The sequence below is a fragment of the Phasianus colchicus genome, chromosome 1 (assembly GCF_987193195.1).
Source record: "Phasianus colchicus chromosome 1, bPhaCol1.hap1.1, whole genome shotgun sequence".
NCBI lineage: Eukaryota > Metazoa > Chordata > Aves > Galliformes > Phasianidae > Phasianus > Phasianus colchicus.
The window spans coordinates 51,010,268-51,031,575 of record NC_143436.1 but is presented as its reverse complement, the minus strand read 5'-3'; the positions used below and the strand labels follow the sequence as shown (position 1 = coordinate 51,031,575).

The window sequence follows — 21,308 nt, the reverse complement described above, 5'->3', positions numbered from 1 at the left end:
TATTAAAATTCATAATAAATGTTTGTTTTCTGTCACAGTCCCCTCCCCCTCGCCCTGCTTACCAGTGTGCTTTTGCCTGCTAGCTACCACAGTCCAGACTGAGGGATATTTTTGATGCAAGGACAGGCATGAATTTCAAGCAAAAGATCAAAATGGTACCTTTTTAATGTTTTAGAGAATACAGCTAATTAACCTTTTTATCAAACTACACACATCTTCAAGTGACTTAGATGGGAAATATATTGGTTTAATTAAGATTTCACGGGGAGAGACAGTTGCAAACACTTGGAACTGAGAGAAAGTGGGATCTTTATGAGGAGGGTGCTGTATGTTTTACAACTCCCCCTGTCTCTTTGTTGTTTGCACTTCAAATGGAGTCCATTTTTATCTGCCTCTCCCACTGAGGGAAACTGAATTTGTCGTGTGTTTCAATGAAGCTATTAAAAACTTCAATCACAAGACTTCTCTTTTGCTTTTGTATGTTTCTCTCTCTCTTCCTCTGTCAGAGTTGCACTGTGACATTGGTTATATGGCAGCATACTTTGATGTTGGGTTCTTTTTTTGTTTTTCTGTTTATGAGTTGATTAGATAATCCTGCTGCAATCATAACTTGCTTGGATGGAAAACTTATTACCATGTTCTTCTTATCTGGGACCCCATTCAGTTTGATTTTTGTACATATAGCATTTTGATGAGATGTGTTCTCAACAAGCAGGGCATGCTATGCTTCTTTCTGTTTCTTTGTTTTTAGGAAATGATGAAAAGTTCAAGAGTGACAGCTTGAAGTTCTGTATGCATACAAAAAGGACAACGTGAATAATGTCAGCATGCACTTCCCCTTCCCTTCAGGAGCTCCAGAGTATTTTAGACATGTAAAAAGAGCGTACTACTCTGACCTGACATTACAATTTAAGTGTTTGAGGGGCAAAACCACAGTACTTCTATATTGACTGATCACATACTCTTAATGCTGAGATATATTTATCTATCTAGTACTCTAGAACACTAAAGGGATAGGATGTGCTTGAGATAAAAATATGTCGGTACTGTTGAATCATACCAAAAACAAGTCATTAACTTAAAAGACCTTCCTCTGACAAAAACAACAACAACAAAACTGAAACATAAAATATGGTAGATTTTCTCATTGAAATAATATTTGAATTGAGCCATTCTGACTATAAAGGCTTGAAGCCTGGATACAGCCCTGAACTAATTTCCTGCCTTTTGCTTTTGTTTGTCAGTTAATGTCATACAGATCATGTCATAGAAATGAAGCTGAACACTGCTTAGGTCTTTGTATTAGAAAACAAGAAATCATGATTTGATTCTTGCATTCTGTGCCTCTGTCCTTGAGCCAACTCTGTGTGCTTTGTGCTAGTACTACAGTGCTGTGTATATAACTGATTTTTAGTAATAGTGAAAACAACATGCATATTGAAATGCTTGCAAGATTGAAGTTTTCAACATAACTGGAAAGTTATATTTCATTTCCTTCTCCCCCCCTAAAAATTGTTAGTTTAAAGTGTTTTTACTTTTTTATACAAGTCAAATTAAATTTTGGATAAAGAGCCGTTTTAAACTGAAAATCAGAATATTTCATATTGGAAGTGCTTAAATCATTAAGAAGAGCAAAAGAGTAATCTACTAGAAATTCACAAAACAGCTTAATCCTTCTCTGTAATTTTGGAGGGCAGAATATATTATTAAGAATATACTTTTTTCTAATATTAGATATTTTAATATCATAGAATCACAGAATGGTTGGATTGGAAAGGACCTCAGAGCCCACCCAATCCCACCCTGTGCTGTGGGCCCAGCTCAGGCTGCCCAGGGCCCCATCCAACCTGGCCTTGAGCCTCCAGGGATGAGGCACCACAGCTCTCTGGACAGCTGTGCCAGCACCTCACTGTCTTCTGAGCAAAGAATTTTTTCCAACACCTACCCTAAATTTCCCCTCTTTTAGTTTAAAGCCATTACTCCTTGTCTTATTGCTATCAGAGCTCTTAAAAAGTTGGCCCTCCTCCTGCACTATATTATCAATAATACGGTCAGTAACTTTCTACCCACTTCTAGTTGTAACATCTGTTCTATGCTGAGAGACATACATTCAACCTGACCAGCCTGGCTGCTTGTTCTTCAAAACCAATGCTAGCGAGGAGTTACAACATTTTCTGTTTCTGCTTTTGAGCATGGAGGATGGAAAAAGCACCAAGCTCTGAACTATGCTTAATGGAACAGAATCCCATCCAGATTCTCAGTCTGATACAAAGGCAAGAAAAGTGGCTTCAGGAAACTAGAGGCTGTGAATATTATTGACTCAAGAACTTGATAATTTATAAATCTATTTCAGGTCCAGCCAATGGTCCTTTCCTCGTTAACAGCTTGCAAAGCAAAATTAACCTTTTAGGCTACGATTTCAAGTGGCCTCAGAGCGATGGCTGCAGGGAGACATTTCTCTTGATGAGTCCTTTCTACTTCCCCATGAGAAGTCTGGTGCCGTGTGCTGCAGGCACAGCGCTTTGGGCCAGGGCTGTGTTTTCTAAGGGAACTCCTACTCTACAGTAAAGACCATTTCTCTAGTCGCCAACTTTTCTTCCATGGGTCTGCTGGCTGCTGGCAGGCCTCAGGCAGGAGTGGGGATGAAAAGGAAAAAAAGATTCTCCTGAGTAGAAATCTTAATTGTGATGTTTTCCCTTTGCATTTATGTGGTCCATAACTACTCTGCCATCCTAAAGAGCCATGGCACGGATGCCGTCCCGGCAAATCTTCAGTGCTGGGTGTAGACAGTGGTTGCTTTCTCCAGGCCACCGTCCTCCCATGGTGCACTCCTGTTGGTGTCTGAACTGGTGCAATGACTCAAAAAGCAAAACACCTTTTCTGTGTTCTTATGGGAATCAGATTTTCACATCTCTTCTCTCACCACTCAAAGACAGCTGCTCAGTTGATATAATCATGGAGGCTGCTGAAATTGTGAATGCTTTCTTAAATTATCTCTCTGATGGCCTGTGCCTACGCTGCTTGAAGTAACCCCTGTGTGTGCCTGTGTTTTTCTACAGAGATGCAACACATCTTCTCACATGTCATAGAATCACAGAATCATAGAATAATGTGAGATGGAAGAGACCCTTAAAGGCCATCTAGCCCAACTCCCCTGCAATGAACAGGAACCCTACAGCTCAATCAGGGTGCTTAAAGCCCCTCCAGCCTGACTTTGGATGTCTCCAGGGATGGAGCATCCACCACTTTTCTGGGCAGCCTGTGCCAGTGCCTCACAGCCCTTACTGTAAAAAAATTTTCCTCATATCCAATCTAAATCTCCCCTCTTTCAATTTGAAACCATCGTCACTTGCCCTATTGCAAAACTGAGCACACTGTATATGTGCAACCATGGACTCTGTCACATCAGAGGACATGCACAGCAGGAGAAGTGCCTCTGAAGTTCAAACGCAAATGGTGTATGACCGCCAGTCACCCCATGTAAGAAAAGAAGGCATCTTTCAGGACATGCTTGACAGCTTGCTTCTGCAGACCACTACTTGCATACAACAGACTGGTATTTTCCAGGCAGATGCATCAAATACCCAAATGTTGAGCAAGTTATGGGGTGCCCCAGTGCTTGAAATGCAGCTGGAGCAGAGAACAGCTGTAGCATTCTGAGAAACTGTTCTCAAGCGCCTGTCACCGTGAGAGTAGAAGAATAAAACCGCACAAAACCGAGCCCCACACCCATCTCTGTAAGCAGCCGTGCCTGTGAGTTCCTGCGTGGTTTGTGGTTTACACACTGCTGGCTTGATTGGCTGTGCTTGGCAAGGGAAAAGCAAAGATGCCATGGTGAAGCCCTTTAGTCCCAAATGGCTCCATGGGCGTTGGCCAATGCTGAGCACTGGTGCTGAAGGCAGGAGGCAAGTTGGTTACTGCGTTATGAAACTCCCCATCGCTTTATCTCAACACAGATTCTGAAACAGCAGAGTGCAACCACCAGCCCTACAAAGGTACAGTCCTATTCTGCTTCTTTTTCTGTGAAGTTTTAAGAGTAGTATTGGTTAAATGAGCATGATATTTTCTATTTGTAGAGTTTAACAAGGAAAGTCTTAGCTGCAAGGCTCAGGATTTAGTACATTTTCAGCCGTGCCGCCACTGTATCAAGTTGTTCTGCTTGTCTGTGGGGGATCAGGAACGTGCTCAGAAGCAGGATAGTTATGGGAAGAAAATAATGGGGAATTTTTTCTTCTCTTTTTTTTCTCAGCCAGAAGCACAATGTAAAGAGATATCCAGATTTCCCAGAAACGTTAAGGTTCCCCTGAGACAGATCAGGCTATTGTGTCTCCAAAACATCCAGTGTGATCACACTGACTGGGGCAAGATGCCTAGGAAAAAAAAAAAAAGCTTCTGGCAGCTGTAGATCTGGCATCACCAACCCTCTATTTGGTGGCTCCTGGGAAATGTGCTGGGGTCTCTAGGGGCAAGGCCTGAATGTGATTTCTCCTTAATTGCTCTGTAACGTTCTTATAAAGCTTTTCGGTACATTGTAAGTGCAATATGCAGCATTGGTACCAGACATTTCTTTAGGATAGAGTGCTCTACAGCTCCATGGCAAGAGTTGTGTATGCTTCACAAATGTTTGTGTTCGAGGAGAAAGCTCATGTTGCTTGACTTGCCTTGCAGATAACTTAGGATTAAAAGGAAGTCAGTCTCCAGGACGTTATTTAGTACTGCCTGCTTGTACAAAATTTTCTTAGAAAAGATAATAATCTCTTCATCAGCAGTAGGAAAACCTGTTACATATTTGTCTGGAGAAGAAAGGTTTTGTATTGATCAAGTTTCTAGTAAATGGACATGGCAGGAAGAAGAGTTGGGTTTTGGGTTGAGAATCCCTCTAAGTTGTCCACTGGTTCTGATTTGGTGTGGAAGAGTCTAGCCGATTCAGCCACCAGCAAGAGTCCTCCACTTGAAAGGAGAGAGGGTTCCATTCTTTAGTTTTTGCTCGTGGGTCTCTGAATATGACATAAACCCATGCTATCATGTGATGGTGAAATGAATGGAGGGAAGACGTGGAGAAAACACATATGGAGAAAAAGTATGCCATGGAGGCATTTTCTCTGACTTTTCTATCTCGTGATATTTACTTCTGTATTTTACTTTTTTTAATCCAAATTCAATGATCCCATAGAAAACAGTTTAAATGCAAAAAGGCCCTATACATTATTCCCATATGTGTGTAGGAAGCAGAGTAACATGGAGATGGGTAGATAGGCAATGCGAAACATACCCACATAATTTGGCTTTGTTCTGCTGTCTGGATTTTGAAGTTAGCTTCACCTCTACCATTGCTCTACACACAGATCTTCCAAAATTGTTAAGAGCATGGCACCTTCCAGGGCTTTACAAAAATTGGCTTATTCACAAGACAGAAGTTTTTACAACCCCTAGAGTACTCAGCTGTCAGCCTTGATCTCTTGTGTGTTCTTACATTGGTTTGCAGAAGGTATAGCATGTCTGGATGTCTGTCTGGTTTTTGTAAGCTATAGCTATTACTCTAGTAAAAGGCATCATTTATCTCTCCAAACCTTGTCTTTCTTTATCTAGTCAAACTATTTCTTTTTTTTTTTCCCCAACTCTTCTTACCTCCCACTCTTGCAATCATATGCCAAGGCCCTCCATTTTTGCTGATTCAAGAGCAACAGCGGTGAGAAGTAATGTCCTCTCTGCAATGTTACACTTTGCTTTCCCCATCAATTTCCAGCTTGACAGCAACTCTCTGTGGCCACCAGCAATATCTGAAAGTTTGGCAGGCAAGAGGTTGCTGTTAAGCCACAGGTCTGGAACCACTGCTGTAGGCAGTCTCTTCTGGTTTGTTTTTACTGCCTGACATAATGAAAATGTTCTTCACTCCCTTCGTTATGCTTCTTCCCTTAACAGTAAAATACTTGAAATTCTCCTCTTAGTGGAGCTGTTAGTTATATGCCATAAAATACTCTCACTGCCAAGTTTCGTCTCTGATATAAGTAGTCAGAAGGGCCCAACCACTGTGGCTGAGAAAATGCCATATGTTTCACCATGAAGTACTTCTATCAACACTTGCTACCCCTTTGTGTTTGGGGCTCATTGCAGTTCCTCTAGTTTTTACAGTATAATAAGGCCTTGTCATCCTCTACCTTTTTCTCTCTCTCCTGAGTCTGGTTTTTGTTTAAGAGGAACATAGCCATACTGTCCTCTTGCAGTTCCTCAAAATGCTATACTGAATATGACGGCTGTCACGCACTTGACTTGAGGCTTAGGGCTGGCTGCAAGCCATATTCTCGTCAGCACGAACAGCATCCATAAATTCTATGATATATTTCAAAAATCTTTATTTTGCAGCTCCCTCAAGGGAAAATTTCTAGTGCTTGCAGCTCAGTTTTCGACCATTCTTCATATTTCGCGGCAGCAGAAAATGAAGTATGTTACCAACAAGGCTTTTATGGCAGTAACTTTGCTTTTCCTCTATAAACTTTTTGTCTTAATGTCTTTACAAATTGTTGGCTATTGAAGGGAATTTTGCCCATTTGCCGTTAAGATGAGTCAGCGTGAGCACTCTCAATTTATAGTTATAATAATGCATATATACATAGAAATATACATACATAAATGCAGTGTCACTGGGAGGACGGAAGCCCTTAAAGCCGTACTGGTGTAATTAATTTGTCAATGTGCAAAAATGAACAGGTCTTCCCAGAATCAAGCTTTATGGCTGTCAGTGCCCCAACCCATTTAAATATCTCCAATACAGCTACCCTGCATTTCATAGGTCTCTCCAATAGTATGGAGAGTTGATGGGACTTGCCTGGAGGTGCATATCAAATCTTTAGCTGAGATGGGTTTGGAAACTAAATTCTTGATCTTGTTTCTTACTCTCTAGACAAAGCTGCCTTATTGCTGCATGTTGTAGTAGTTGACTACATTTTAGATATGTTTTCAAATAAGCACTTATTTTAAAAGAGAGTGGAAAAAGAGAAACTTGCCCAAACATGAAAAGATTTGGTGGTGGTATTAGCTAGGTACCATCACCTTCGTGTGTTGAGGTGGAGACAGATTCCCCTGATAGAACCATTCAATGCTTTACTCAAATGCTTTTGAAGTCTGGCCACTATTGAGTCATAGATATTGGTCTTCCCCAGATGGGTCGTCTGGATGAGAGGATGGGCATCTTTTCTTCTTCTGTCTTTAGCTCAGAATGCTGTCTCTGAAGCCAAATTGTTGTAAATACTGTCACGAGAAGAATTCCAGATAGGTGAGAATGAAAAATGTGATCTTGAAAAGGCCTGAGCTCTTCCTGTAGACTTACATTTTTAAAATTGTTCTGCTGATTAGAGAACCATACTAAGGTATCATTTAAATAACGTCTAAGCAGGGGAGAGGAACCTTTGAGGAATAAGGTTGCTGGAAATGGCCACATTATGCTGGCACTGAGTTCACAGGTCAGTACTGCAAAATATTATGAGATGAAAGAAAACGACTGGAATGCCTAAATGAACAGTATGCACTGATACATGATTAAATCCTTTTTCCCCCCTTTTGGAGTTCCAAGATCCATCTTTCCTCTCTTTCCCTGAGCCTATAACCTTTTTACATGCAGCTTTATCTTTTCAGAGCAGCGTACAGTTATAATTACATGCCACTCTTTTCCCTGAGGCACTGTATGCCTCGCGTTCTCTAGACTTCTCTTTTTAGTTCCCCAATTTTTTTTTTATTGCCTCGTCATGACAAATTCACCAGTAACCCTTAGAGTAAAATCTTCAACCCTCAGAGCTCTGACATCTCCTCCTTTTAAATTTTATTTTTAAAAAATCCAGCTACGTAAGTAGCAACATTGTGTTTCCAGGTCACAGCCCTTTCAAGCTCCAGCTGAGTTCTGGCATGGGAAGCACACTCCTTAACCTTGCAATCGATGCAAGGATTATCTTAGGATGTAGACAAACTTCTAAAACTGTCTGAGTGCATGAATGTGCCCCGATAATTGCTTTTCATGCACAAATGCATAGCATGTAAGGATAAGGTACTGGAGACATTCTATCTAACTGTTTGTACATGGGGTTGGTTGTATTGGACCAGACATCTATCACATGCCATACACTGCCCAAAGAATGGTCAAAACATAATGATTCAGAGAAAGGTGACCCAACTCTCTGTTGGATCTCTACACATGGATGGAACAAATACTTTCTGACAGGGTTATTAGTGTAAGTTTGAAGTTTCAAGTTGTATGTTCGTTGTTCGTTGTGCAAGTATACAAACAGTGCCTTTGTGGAACCTGAATGTGTTTGGCTCCTCCTTTTTTTTTCATAATCCTAATGGTGTAGAAAGTCTCTGAGATTAAATCCATCAAACTAAACAAAAATTCTGCTGATTTACTCTGTTGTAAAGAAGTGGATCTAGTCTTAAAGTATTTTCCTGTTCTGAACAGAAGGAGAATCTTAATTCATTGAAGTCATTAAATTCTTTGAGATTCTTAGTAGAAAGAGGATGAATAGAATTGCAATATTACATTGCTGAAGATTATATAGGCATTGTCATAATCATTGCGTTACCTTCAGCAGGGGCTGCGTACAGCAGCTGCATCCTTTGCCTACTGATTTGACAAAGCATATATTGCTATCTCCTTTATCCCAAGTAATTACATCTGTACTACATGCCTAATGGTTTAATGCTGTCTTCTCCTTTTACTGTAATGATCTCATGCAATAATCAAAGCCTCTGAACGTTTGTGATGTCAGGCTAGCTTTCAATGATGTTAAGGATGACATTTTTTCACTCCCACGACAACGCAACAAGGCAGTTCTCATTGGGCTGATCCGTCTGCGCATAGTTGGGAGATTCATCACTCAGAGCAGCACCTGCTTCCCTCTGTTTACAGAAGAACTGCAGTGAACTGTCCCTCCTGGTGGGAAGTGAAAGGGCCGTTCTAGCTGTGGGCTTCTCAGGTATCTTCAGATGTTCCTCATAGCATCCTCTGAAGGAAAAAAAATAACATTGGCTGGTTTTTTAAGAGGGAATTTTTTATAAGAAGTATGATAGAGGTAAAAAAAACAAAAAGCCACCAATTTTGGAAAAAACTTTCAGATGTTGTCAGCGCAAGATCCTTGCAATCTCTGAGTATGATGAAGGTCTGGATTAATCCACTACCAAGGCTGCAGAAACAAATAAACAAAAGGTCAAACCCAAAGCATCAATTTTCTTAATGGATCCATATTTAAAATTAATTTTACTTTGTAAATGAGTTAATAAATGTACTTGTAAATTCTCAGGAAATTCATTACGTGCTCTTATAGTTGTGCTGTAAGTCTTCATGAAAATCATGCCTCTTATACGTTAAAAAAACAATACCAAATGCCATTGGATTGTTATTTTAAATGGAAGACTCAGCTCAGCTGTAAGTACACAGACACGACAAGTACCTCCATAGACTATACTAATTAATTTTATTTTGGTTTTATTTTGATTTTTCAATACTCTTCTGATTTGCTTCCCTTTGCTGCTGAGGTCACTGTGGGAAACAGAGTGGAAGCAGCCACAGGATGATGTCTGTGAAGATCAACCATTTGTTAATAACTGCAGCTCCAGAACAGGTTTAGAAATACTTTCTAAAGCCTCCAGAGGGTCAGCTCCTTAAGAACCCTGAACTGTTATTAATTAGTTCTTTTACAACAAGTTTTTTTTGCTGACTTTCAGACACTTTTGACAGCAGATCCCAAACACTGACAGAGCTTATGTCTCTGTTGCAAAAAATAGGGAAATTCCTTGCTAATCACGTGGCTTTCTCCAGATCTGATCCTCAGCGTGGAATTTCAGGGATGAGAAAGCAAAGGGGATCTTATGGCAGGGTGGCTGCTTATGGTCAATAGAATACACCTGCTGGGAATGAACCTCTAACAGTTACATCAAGGTAATAATTCCAGGGAATTAAATGTAATAGCTGTCCTCATTAAAAATTAATAAATAGATAAAAACCAGTTTTTTCAATGAAGATGAAAAGTCACAGAAGTCATAGCAGAAGAAAACTCAGGCTTCACCAAGCTCTCAGTCTGAACTGAAAGGTAAATGAAGAGTGGGAGGTAGAGGGGAGGAAAGGTGAAGGACTTGTTTGAAAGAAGTGTTCCTTTGGTGTCTTATCAGAGAAATGGTTTGGGTACAGCTCTTTGTGTGGCCCCTGGAACTCCAGAATAAGAATTGGTTTTTTTTCTTGTTTTATTTATATCTCTTTGATAGTACCATAAAGTTCCCCATGCATGCTTTTGCCTGTACTATTACTAAATCATTCTAGTAAATAAACAGGGGATGATTTTGAGAGTGGTACGCCTTTCTTCCCCACAGTCAGCTAAAGGGCGTTACCATTCTTTGCATGCAACAGCTTACAGAGGCACTGGGAACACTAGCACACCTGTAGCTGCTCTTCTGAGTCTTTCAAGCACCTGGTGATTTCATCCGGCAATTAAGAAAGATTTTGAAGGAAACCCATTGCACTTCAGGAGATGGTGTTATTGATTCAGTAGAGCCCTTTTCTCTGAGTCAGTACTAAATGATATGCCCTAGTATGTTTCCTGCACATGAGACCCCCAACCACAGTTTGATTACTTGTGGTCATCAATTATCCTGAGGTTAATTGCATAAGCCTGAAGGTGTTTGCCCTGATAACCCGGGCAGATTTCAGTTTGCCTACTGCATGTCAGACATCTTGATTTTAATTGGGCAGTTGTTTGTCCTGCTCCCAACCTGCTGTGCACTGCTGAAAAGCACTAGAGGATGGATTTCATTGATTAGCTGAAGGGATAGGTAAAGAAGCAGAGAATGTGGCTGCCAAACCAGAGGTACCCTCCGGGGTAAAGCTGGGGTCAAAAGACACAGCTGACATGGTTTAATATTCAGGCTTACTAACTCAACTGCCCCATTCCAGAAGTGTCCGGGGAAGTGTGATTCTCAATAAGGCTGCAGTAAGAAAAGAGATCTTAATAGGGTTGCTTAATTAAGCTGCTGGATAGTTCTCACAAGAGAAGCCAAAGGAGCAGCTGTAATCCTTTAAAACCTACCAAGGCAAAACGACATCAGTGTGTGGCCCCTACACTCTGACCAGCACCACTGCATCTCTCTCTAATGGAGCCAATCAGGTAACAGAAATACAAAATGAGTCTGAATTTAATTCCTCAGTTGTAAAATGCAGTGGGAGTCTCTAGGGGGTGAACAGCAGTTATTTTCTTAATGAATTACTACTGTTTGGAACGGCGTCTGATTGGAATGGTTAGCTTTGCTTTTCTGTGATGTGTTTAGCTTTTGAGAAGGATGTACTTCTGAAATGTTGTTGTTCTGTTCAGTCTAAACAAGCCAGGTATGGCATTTCCTAAGGGGAAGGGCTGAGCATCTATTTCTTTCCTTGACCAACTGCAGAGATAAGCAAAGTTCAATCAGTTTCAAGACCAGGAGACAATATGCCAAAGCTTAGCTACTGCTTTTGGAATATTTGGAGATTTGTTTCTGTTTTGAAGAAAAGATAATCACTATTTTAATTTTTGACAAGCTGCAGGCTAGAAAGCAAAGCTCATTTTCAGGACTAAAGCGACAGCATACTGTAATCAAATATAAGCAAGATATAGAGTAGTAATGAAACTGATAGTTATAGTTTCTTAAATCTGATAGTAGGTGAAACAGATATGAGAAGAAACTGGTACAGAACAGAAAGTGGAAATGCAGTGAAGAGAGGGCTTGTTTTCTCATATGGAAGCAGAAGTGCAGTGTTGCAAGTGTTTTCAATGGTATTAAATTTGGATAAAATTCACCCTGTTCATCAAGTAAGCAATCATGCTAATTGCTTTTCTGAGGTGTTAAATCCTGTAGAAGTTCATGCTTACATCTCACGATGAGTGATTCTCACCACTGGTAGTTTCCCAGTGCAGAGCCCTTACTACACTCATACGGTTCCTATGCTTTGCAGCTCTTGAAGCTGTATTCTGCAGACTTTCACAGGTATGGGGAAGAGGAGCACATTCCTTAAGCTGTAAGATACATGACATAGATACCCTTTCAGTGTCTTGCCTGGTGATTTTAACCAAGTTGTTTTATTTTCCATCCTGACATTTCCTTATTTCCTTTTATCTTTTTTTCAGAATTCTATCTACAAACAATGATTTTTTTTATTATTATTATTTAAGTTATACAGTGAGGATATAAACCATATGAAATTCAGGAAATGATTGTAAAGCTAGCTACACTTTACTGCGTGTTTTGATAATATGCAACTGTATAACTGGAGCCCAGCATTGAAATCAATATCACCCTTTTAATTTTTTTTTTTTCCGCAATCTTTTAAGATGACTTATAGTGAAAGGTGAACTCAATTTAATGAAGATGTTGTACCTAAATGATTTTCAGCACACCTTTGATCTACGCAGGTACATAATTTATATTATTGCCTGCATAAGACTGGTATTCCGCTAGAGTAGTCACTGTAGAAATATTGAATTGTATCCTGATCGTAGGTGATTTCAAAGTTAGTGCTGCTGTGAGCAGGGGCTTGGTGTGGATGATCTCCACAGATCCATTTTAACCCAGCTGTTCACAGAATCATAGAATGGCTTGGATTGGAAGGGACCTCAAGGATCATCAAGCTCCGACCCCTCTGCCGCATGCAGGGCCACCAACCTCCATATCTAATACTAGACCGTATAGACTTATAGACTACACTAAATATTCCTCTTGAGGTAATGGAAAGCCACTTGGAAACTGGGATCAAATGGGAAAGTTGCACTTGGGCAGTGCACAGTGTGTACGTGCTAAAGATTGGTCAAGGCAAATACTGTTGTATGATGCTAACCCATTGTTTTTTGTTAACTTGCCCCATATAGAAGAATACAATTTGTGAAAGCCTACTCCAAAGGGTGAGAAAAAGAGATGTAATATAGAAATATAAGGAGCAATGCAAAAGACTGACAATATCATATCAACTCCCTCATCTCTTTTCATGAGGTAATTCTCACGACAACGCTGCCATCAGCACAGTGTATTCAGGAGGATAATTGTAGAAACAACTGTGCATGGTGCTTTTTTTGTATTATGGAAGAAATAATACTTTGTTCTCTCCTCATAAACCATACTGTAATGTTGAAAAGCTGGCTTCTTAAAATGTGTGCACAACTATTTCTCAGCTTGAGAGCAAGGACAAGGTGAAACAGTTGTGCTCTCTCATTCATGTGTGCTGGTGCAACCAGAGTTAGGTCTTAGGCACCTGAGAACTGGTTTGTAGCTGTTGTGGATCATGCTGTGCTTCTGTCCTGATTACCTGTGAGTTCCTTTGTGTGGAGTCTCCCTTCAATTCATTGCCATTCCCCATAGCTTTTGGACTTTTATGTACCTCAATAAGTGTTCTTCGGACTGGACTTGCTAATAGAAATTGGATTTCCAGCTCATTGCATTTTCTCTTCTCTACAAAAGCCAATACAAGCATAGTACATAGGTTGGAATTGCAGTCATATGCCTTCTGTTGTCACCCAAAGAAACAGAAAAATACATTTTTGTAAACTTTTCGAATCAGAATTGCATATGCTTCTTTATTTAAAAGGACAATCTGCTGGGCTTTGCCCAATGTTTAGGTTTTCAGATAAGTAAATGAGAGACTTAATATGAATACAAATATGAATACAAATGTCATGTATGTACATGCTTCCATTAAAGCAATTTTACTTGGAGATTTAAGTGCTGCCATTCAGTGGTTTGTATGCAAACTGTGGCTTTGAGCAAGAATGACTGAATCTGTGAGGCAGCATCCAGCCTACAGTCACTTACCAAGGTTAATTGAGTGCAGTATCAATAACTTACAGAATAGATGTGCAGAGGAGGGGTTGCCTGCAGTGTATTTAGTAGTTACGAAATCTTAATAATTCAAAGGTTAAAATAACTCGGACTTAAAGAAAATAATAATGCAGATTTTGGTAAAATGCCCTTTACCTATGTGACACACTGCAAGCCTTGCCTTAGATGCAAACACATTGTTAGCTCTGTGCAAAACCAAATCTCTCAAACTGTTTTTTAGCTTGAGGTGAGAGTGCTTTACTTGCCCCACCTTTTACTTTCTCCAGCATTAGCTGCTGTGTAGGCCTGCTTCTGTATCTACAGCCAGATTCTCCATGTTCAGTCTCCTTGCGAGTTGCCCTTTGGGTAGCCTCATGAAGTATCTTTTACACTCGCTTCCATCGCCTTCAGAAAATATCTTCTGTGCAGCATTTTGTCAGGATCTTCATCTCCATAATGATTGCTTTTTCTTCCTCTAAAATTAGAGCTAAGAAAATATTTGTCCAGAATTTCAAATCCAAGGGTTTGAATTGAGGTGCCAAAGCCTCACAGGTGTGCATGCTTTAAAAATGGCTTCACACTTAATGTTGCTAAATACATGTGGATCTGGCTTCAGTGGGAGCTGTAAGCAGTCAGATGCTGAAAAGTTCTGCTTCTATCTAGCAGTTCTGCTTCTATCTATTGTAACCAGAAGTGAAGGAACTTCATGTGAGGCCTGATTGTGCTTTATGAGGTTGCTATATAGTCTTTCCATGAAAATCTTTAGCAGTAGCGTTCAAATCATTTAATGTTTGAGAAATGCCTAAATTCCAGCTTGAGCTGATACTTGCTCGTGGTTGCTCCTTTTCACCAACACGCACAGGTGTGACATGCCTACCTTCCAAGAGTATGTGGGCCAATGCATTCACAGTTGCTCAGATTTGTATTTGCTCAGGAAAACACAACATACGCATCACCTGAAATATGCTTGTGGGACCTCTGCTCCTCCATTCAGGTACTGCAAACGAACATCTTTCATTTATAATCAGATCCCTGGAGACACAAATGCTCAAACATAGTTTTGCTTGGATGTGTTCAGGCTTGTGTGCAGTGCCTGCTCACAACCAAGCGTAGCAAAGGCAGCTCACAGCCTGCTGCCTTCACCCCAACATGCATATAATCCCATTTGCTCACACACAGAGAACTACTGAGGTTGGAGAAGACCTCTATGATCACCCAGTGCAACCATCAGCCCATCCCCACCATGCCCTCTAACCATGTCCTTCAGTGCCACATCCACACAGTCCTTAAACACCTTCTACCCTTTTCTTGAACACCTCACTACTTTCTTGAACGCATGCAGTCCGCTGTGTGTCGTGGCAAATAATTTAAATCTTTCTTCCCGTTCTGCTCGAAATGCAAATGTGGATAGCACATCAAGATTAGAAGTAAATGTAGCAGAATGACTTCAGTCAACCTCAAATGTCGGATGACTCATTCACACCCTTTGCACAGTGTTCCCTGTTCGCCACATGCGATCTACTGAGCAGTCTGGCAGCTGCACGGTTCCCTACCGCAGAGCAGCATCGATCGCTTGTTCACTGGAGGAGTGGGGCTGCAACTGCTTCACAGTGTGCAGGGGCTGTGCAGTGAGTCCCCATTGGCATCACTGCTGGGAAAGCTCCCAGGCTGTAAGAGTGGGAAATGTAGAATGTCAGCCCTGATCTACCTATAGGAACGTGGTGTTTAGTGAAGTCTTGGTTTGCACGTTAGTTCAGTGTGAGATATTGCTACGTAGGATAAAGCTTGGGTATTTTTGTTCCAGATGATGAGAATCTATTCCGATTTGGTAGAACTTATATTTGGATTAACAAACAAGTTGCTTCTACTTGAGAGTAAAAGTGTCTAACACATTAAATCATTCACAAACCACTGCTGCACTTTAATTTCAAAGGTATCATAATCCAAGTGAACAAAAAAATGCATAGACAAGCGTGAAATATGTTCTGCACTTCTCCTTGAAATGATATGATTTCTGTGCAGAGACAAACCCCAGGAGTAGTAACAAGCTGGCATTCACATTTACCTTATAATCAGAAGAAAAATTGGATTGACTGTTGGAGTTGCATCTTTAAATGTACAAATTATTGTAATTGATTGCTTTTAAAACCCTTTAAAAAGCATTCCCAAGTGCAGATGCACACAGGCTGACTTTAATTTATAGACAGGCTGTTTTGTAGCACTTAGGCCTTGTAAAAGAGGTGCTGTGTTTAAATGGAAGTTGAGCCATGAAGATCCATTAAGCAGGAAAAAACCCAGCTAATGCAGCACTGAGACTCAGAATGTAAATATGCAGTAGTGATGTTATGCAATGAGCATACCATGGGAGTATTAATTGGACCACATGGCTGATACCTCTCACAGCATTTCAATTTCTCCATCCTTACTTAAATGTGAAACTTTTAATAGAAAGTTTATCAGCAATTTTTCTCAGAACAAATGTGGCTATGAGCTGAAATTATGTGTAACGTGGCCAAGATAAGTGGGCTCTTGGAACCCAATGATCAGATTTCCAGTGTTTGTTTTTAGATTATCATAGATGAATACATGTTCAACTCAATAACATATTCCTTTTTTTTTTTTTTTTTAAGCACAAGAAGAGAAGTATGTATTACAGAAAAGTGAAAAAGAAAACAACTTGCACAGTCATGTTCAATTTTGTACAAATGTAGATCTATTAAAAGGACAAAGTGATGCTACTTTTTTGTACTGATTTAACTTATGTTCTACTTTTGTGCCTAACACTATTGGCACACAATGTAATTTTAGTAGCAGTGTTGCAAATTCTGCACAATTGTACATGCTGCCAGTAGGAATCTTACATACACACACTCAGCACCTCACTGATTTCACTCTTCTTCCATCCCATTTTACACAAAATTCCATCAGCTGGCATGAGCAGAGAAACATGCAGCAGCTGATTGGAAATGTAATTCTATTTACCCAACATTATTGTTAGATTTTCATACTGTTTTGTTCTCATATCCCACTCAAACGGGATATCAAACCCAACATAAGAATAAAAACTATTTTTTTTTTTACCAGATTGGATTAATGTCTCAATGCCATGAAATCTCTAGGTTGTGCTATGCTCAAGAAGAAAGACCTGATGGCCTTCTGTTGTGTCCATCACTTATACATGCAGAGTTTGTTGTTTGTTGTGGAAATGATCCAAAGACATAGGGTGAACTTACTCCTATCTTGGCATTTACAGACTTTTTTTTCTGCATTTCCATTTCACGCTGTGAAATATTTGATCCAAAGGGATCCACATCAGTGTGCAGTCATACACAAGAATATCAGCAGAGATGAGCTTTTAGCTGAAGTACAGGAGCCAGACTTACAGAGCAGTAATTGGATGCTGCCATGTATTTTGGAAATCTCTCTCTGACTGTCAAAGCTGGAGCTAATTAATCTTAACTATTCTTTACCCATATTTAGATATCCAAATGCAAGGAAAGCACCTCTGAATAGCTGAGTTGAAGTGTAGGTGGTTTTACTATCTGTGGGGGTTGGTTGGTTTTAATCTACACTCACTGTGGCAGATTCTTGATTTTGTTCTGACTTTTTCGCTCTGGGAGCATCTTTTGGAAAGTCCTTCCTGATAGGAAATGCATCTGAAATGCAGTGTCACTCCTCATCCTGGTCTGGTGTGATCTATTTGAGCAAAATGACTGTTGGCATGCACTGCTTTGCAGACCTCTGATACCAACAGCAGTAGGACGGTGAGGACTCTGAGAAGAAGTTGCTCGCAGGACGGTTCCCTGGAGATGCTCACAGCTGGTGCGAATCAGAGCAGCTTTGATGGTACTTGTAATTACCCCACAGACCAGTTTTCCAATGAGTAGTCCCAGAATTTCACAGGGCCCAACCATGGTCTGATGCTCTCTTGATCCCTCTCTATTGCATTCTTTTAATAAGAATAGATATTCATGGAAGGTGGAGATTGAAGTGGGATACACAAAAGCAGATGTCCATACATGTATATGGCCTGCAAAACAAATTCAGAAGTGTGTTTGTTTGCACTTGTGATCTGTATGCATTCATCCTGGGGGGGTGTTAGTTGACAGCCAGCTAAACATGAGCCAGCAGTGTGCCCAGGTGGCCAGGAAGGCCTGTGGTATCCTTGTGACCAGGAAGGCCAGTGGCTTATATCAGAAATAGTGCAGCCAGCAGGAGCAGGGAGGTGACCGTCCCTCTGTACTCAGCTCTGGTGAGGCTGCACCTTAAGTGCTGTGTTCAGTTCTGGGCCCTTCAGTGCCAGAAAGACACGGAGGCCCCGGAGTGTGTCCAGAGAAGGGCAGCAGAGCTGTGAGGGGTCTGGAGCACAAATCTGATGGGGAGCAGCTGAGGGAACTGGGGTTGTTCAGTCTGGAGAAGAGGAGCTCAGGGGAGACCTCATCACTCTCTACAGCAACCTGAAAGGAGGTTCCGGCGAGCTGGGGGTTGGCCTCTGCTCCCAGGTAACGGTAATAGGGCAGAGGGAATGGCCTCAAGTTGCACCAGGGGAGGCTTAGGTTAGATATTAAGAAAATTTTCTTTTCAGAAGGAGCGGTGCTGCAGTGGCACAGGCTGCCCAGGGAGGTGGTGCAGTCACCGTCCCTGGAGGTGTTCCAGAACCGTGTGGATGTGGCACTGAGGACGTGGTCTGTGGGCACAGTGGGGGTGGGCTGACAGCTAAACTGGGTAACCTTAGAGGTCTTTTCCAGCCTTAACAATTCTACATCATCCTGCAGTGCACCTCCAATATTAGTGTAAAGACGCTAAACACACCACATAAAACTACTGATATATTGATATATAGTTATCTTAAATTCTGCAAGTCCACAAAGTGCGAGCTCTACCCGTACCCCAAAGCAGATCCCTCACATGCATGTGTGCACAGCGGGAGTGTGATTGTTATTCTGATAACCACCCTTTTGCAGTAAAATCCGTATCAGCCAGTACCAACGCTTACCCAGAAAAGATGAGAAAAATTGAGAGGCAGTTAGCTAGATAAGGTATGAGGGGGTTTAAAAAAAAAAAAATAGCATAGAAGGAAGTGACTACATTTTTCATACTTTAGGTGTTTGTCTGGAAGGCTTGAGAAGGAGCTGCTCAACAATTGTGCCAAAAGAGACCGTTCGAAGCAGTTTCCCATCAGGTGGCATTCCTCAAGTGTCTGCTCTTTAGGAGCAGGCAGGGAGAATTCATTCTGTGGGAAGCAGTTAATGGAGCTGCATTACCTACCCCTTATCACTCTGTCTGATAGAGAGACAGCAGGTTCACTTTGGCAGCTCCAGAGCCCTGATCAGTTCAGATTAGGGGCACATTGTCTGTCTGGCTTAATCAAGCATGTTTAGGTATATTTATCATGATTAAAGGGTGTAGCACAGGGAGGAGGGAGAAATAAATGGTGAATGTACTGTTCTCTAGCTTCAAATGGAGGCTTAGCAAAAATCCCACTGAGTCACTAGGTGCTCATCAAAGGGAGAATTTAAATCCTTGGAAGGAATGTTTTGTTGAGCGCTCCAGTGCTGGGTTCAAATCACCAAAGAAGAGTTATTTCTTTCTGTCTTTTCTCTCCTTTCTTTCTTCCTCTTTCTGCTTGCACGCAGCAAAGAAGCACATCAGCAGCTCATGCGGCTCGTGTTGATTTTGCTTGATACACATGCAGCCCCTGCTTAGCTTACCTGTAGCTGGAATTCTAATGTGATAACAAAATTAACTCATTATAAAGGCCTAGGTGTCTGACTCCCCTGGTTTTGTCAGATTTGTATTTCAGGAAATGGCTGCAATAGCCAGTAGGGCTTTGCTAATTGTTATTGTTCAGAAAGCAAGATGGTAAGTTGTAGTCTGGGAAGAGGCTCCTTCTATAGCTCGGTAGCAGTGCTTCTCTCTGTCTTCACTTGACAGTTTTTTGGATTTGAACACATAAAAAGAACAGTTCCATGTATTATAAATTTGGGCATATCAAATTTGCTGCTGGTGTAATTTGGTACAGTTTGTAGATGATGATGGAGACCAGCTGCTTGACTCAAGATGGAGCTGAAAGAGGTGGTGTTGGCTCCCAAGAGAGCAGTAAGAAGGAGAAAGCTTTTTTGATGTCTGGATGCTGAGGATGATTAGAGAACAAGTCCTGCCAGGGAAGAGCTCAGGCTGCATGGTGCATGGGTTCTGGCCCTGGACTGCTGGCCTTCTATAGCTCTTAGCTGAGATCAGTGTAGGGCAGGCTTGGGAAACATGCTGTTATTAAGAGTGTGTTTCTGCTCATCTTTTCCTGTGGTCTCCAGACTTCTTTGGGCTTGCAGTTCTATGCTTCCTAATGAAGGTGCAAACTGATATGAGGTGGACAGAGGCTTCCTTGGTATCTTATGTGTAAAAACTTAGTGGGCATGGCAGCTATGAGTCACTGGCTGGACTAGATGATCTCACTGGTCTTTTCCAACCTTTATGATTCTATTTTAAGGTAGATCATGGCCTCCAGGTTGAAAACCTCTGAGGCAGAGCACTACACAGCACAGCGGGCACGCTATGTCCTCAAAGCAGATGTCAGCACAGCAGCTGTAAGGCAGTTGCCTCTGTCTCAACCCTTGCACAGCAAGCAGTTAAAAGAAATCTATGGAAATACAGGAGAATTGTTTGACAGTAAAGAAAAGAGGTCAAACTTCCATTTCTCTATCGTAATCTGCTGCTTTCTCCTCTGCTAATCCAGTCGCTTCTGTGAAGGTTCAGTGCTTGAGATGTTGTAATTGCTGTCAAGATGATGATCTGAGATGTCATGAGCATGGTTCGGTGTAATCACTCTACAAATACAGAAGGTGGAGAACCTATCTGATTCTATACAAAAAGCTAGAAGTGAGACTCAAAGAATTCAGTAATCAGGGTTGGGGAAAACAGAAGATAAAGTTAGTGCATTCGGAGGGATTTTGAAGAAAATATTTAATCTCATCAAGTTTGACAGTGCTCGTTTAGAACATAAAAGTAGCGGATCATAGCAGTATATTCCCAACAAAAAAATTTCTCAGAAGTGTAGAGATGCTCATCCTCCAGAATGGTAGGAGGTATCTTTGGGGATGAATTAACAGGATGATAGGAAGGCTTGCTTGAATCAGCCAGCGAAACAGCTCTGCTGTTCAGGATTAAAGCCGCATCTCTCTGCAGTAAGTGGTGCTACGTTAATGGTACCAGGCAATTAAGATTGTACGCTCTCCCAGCATATGTAGAACAGAGTGAGCTGCCTGAAATTCCTGTGATGCGAACAAACCAGACCGCTGCAGTTTGAGCAACAAGGTTTCAAGAAAATCTTTATTAACAGGAGAGGAAGCAAACTGGGACAGAGCACTGCCCAGATCAGTTTGTGGAGCTCTGCAGGAAAGCTTTTATAGCCCTGCCACTCCTGTGCACTCAGTCCTGGAAAAAATAACTGCCCGCTAATGACCTGTCACTGCGGACAGCCGGAGCAGCTGTTT

At 41.2% G+C, this 21,308-nt stretch overlaps 1 protein-coding gene and 1 long non-coding RNA gene across 3 annotated transcripts in view; both read left to right on the top strand.

The window, feature by feature from the left end:
* Positions 1-1,549, top strand: part of LOC149919596 (uncharacterized) — a 60,437-nt gene extending 58,888 nt beyond the window's left edge. The window contains exons 3-4 of the long non-coding RNA XR_016467306.1: positions 84-155; positions 752-1,549. This is a non-coding gene — a long non-coding RNA (uncharacterized LOC149919596). The remainder of the gene's footprint in view (positions 1-83; positions 156-751) is intronic.
* A 2,235-nt stretch (positions 1,550-3,784) lies between these two features.
* Positions 3,785-21,308, top strand: part of GRAP2 (GRB2 related adaptor protein 2) — a 39,793-nt gene continuing 22,269 nt past the window's right edge. The window contains exon 1 of one of the 2 annotated variants that reach the window (XM_031600213.2): positions 3,785-3,995. The gene's annotated coding sequence lies outside the window, so the exon portion shown is untranslated. Of the gene's footprint in view, positions 3,996-10,868; positions 11,145-21,308 lie in introns of those variants that run through there. The other variant, XM_031600214.2, reaches the window with a different exon arrangement.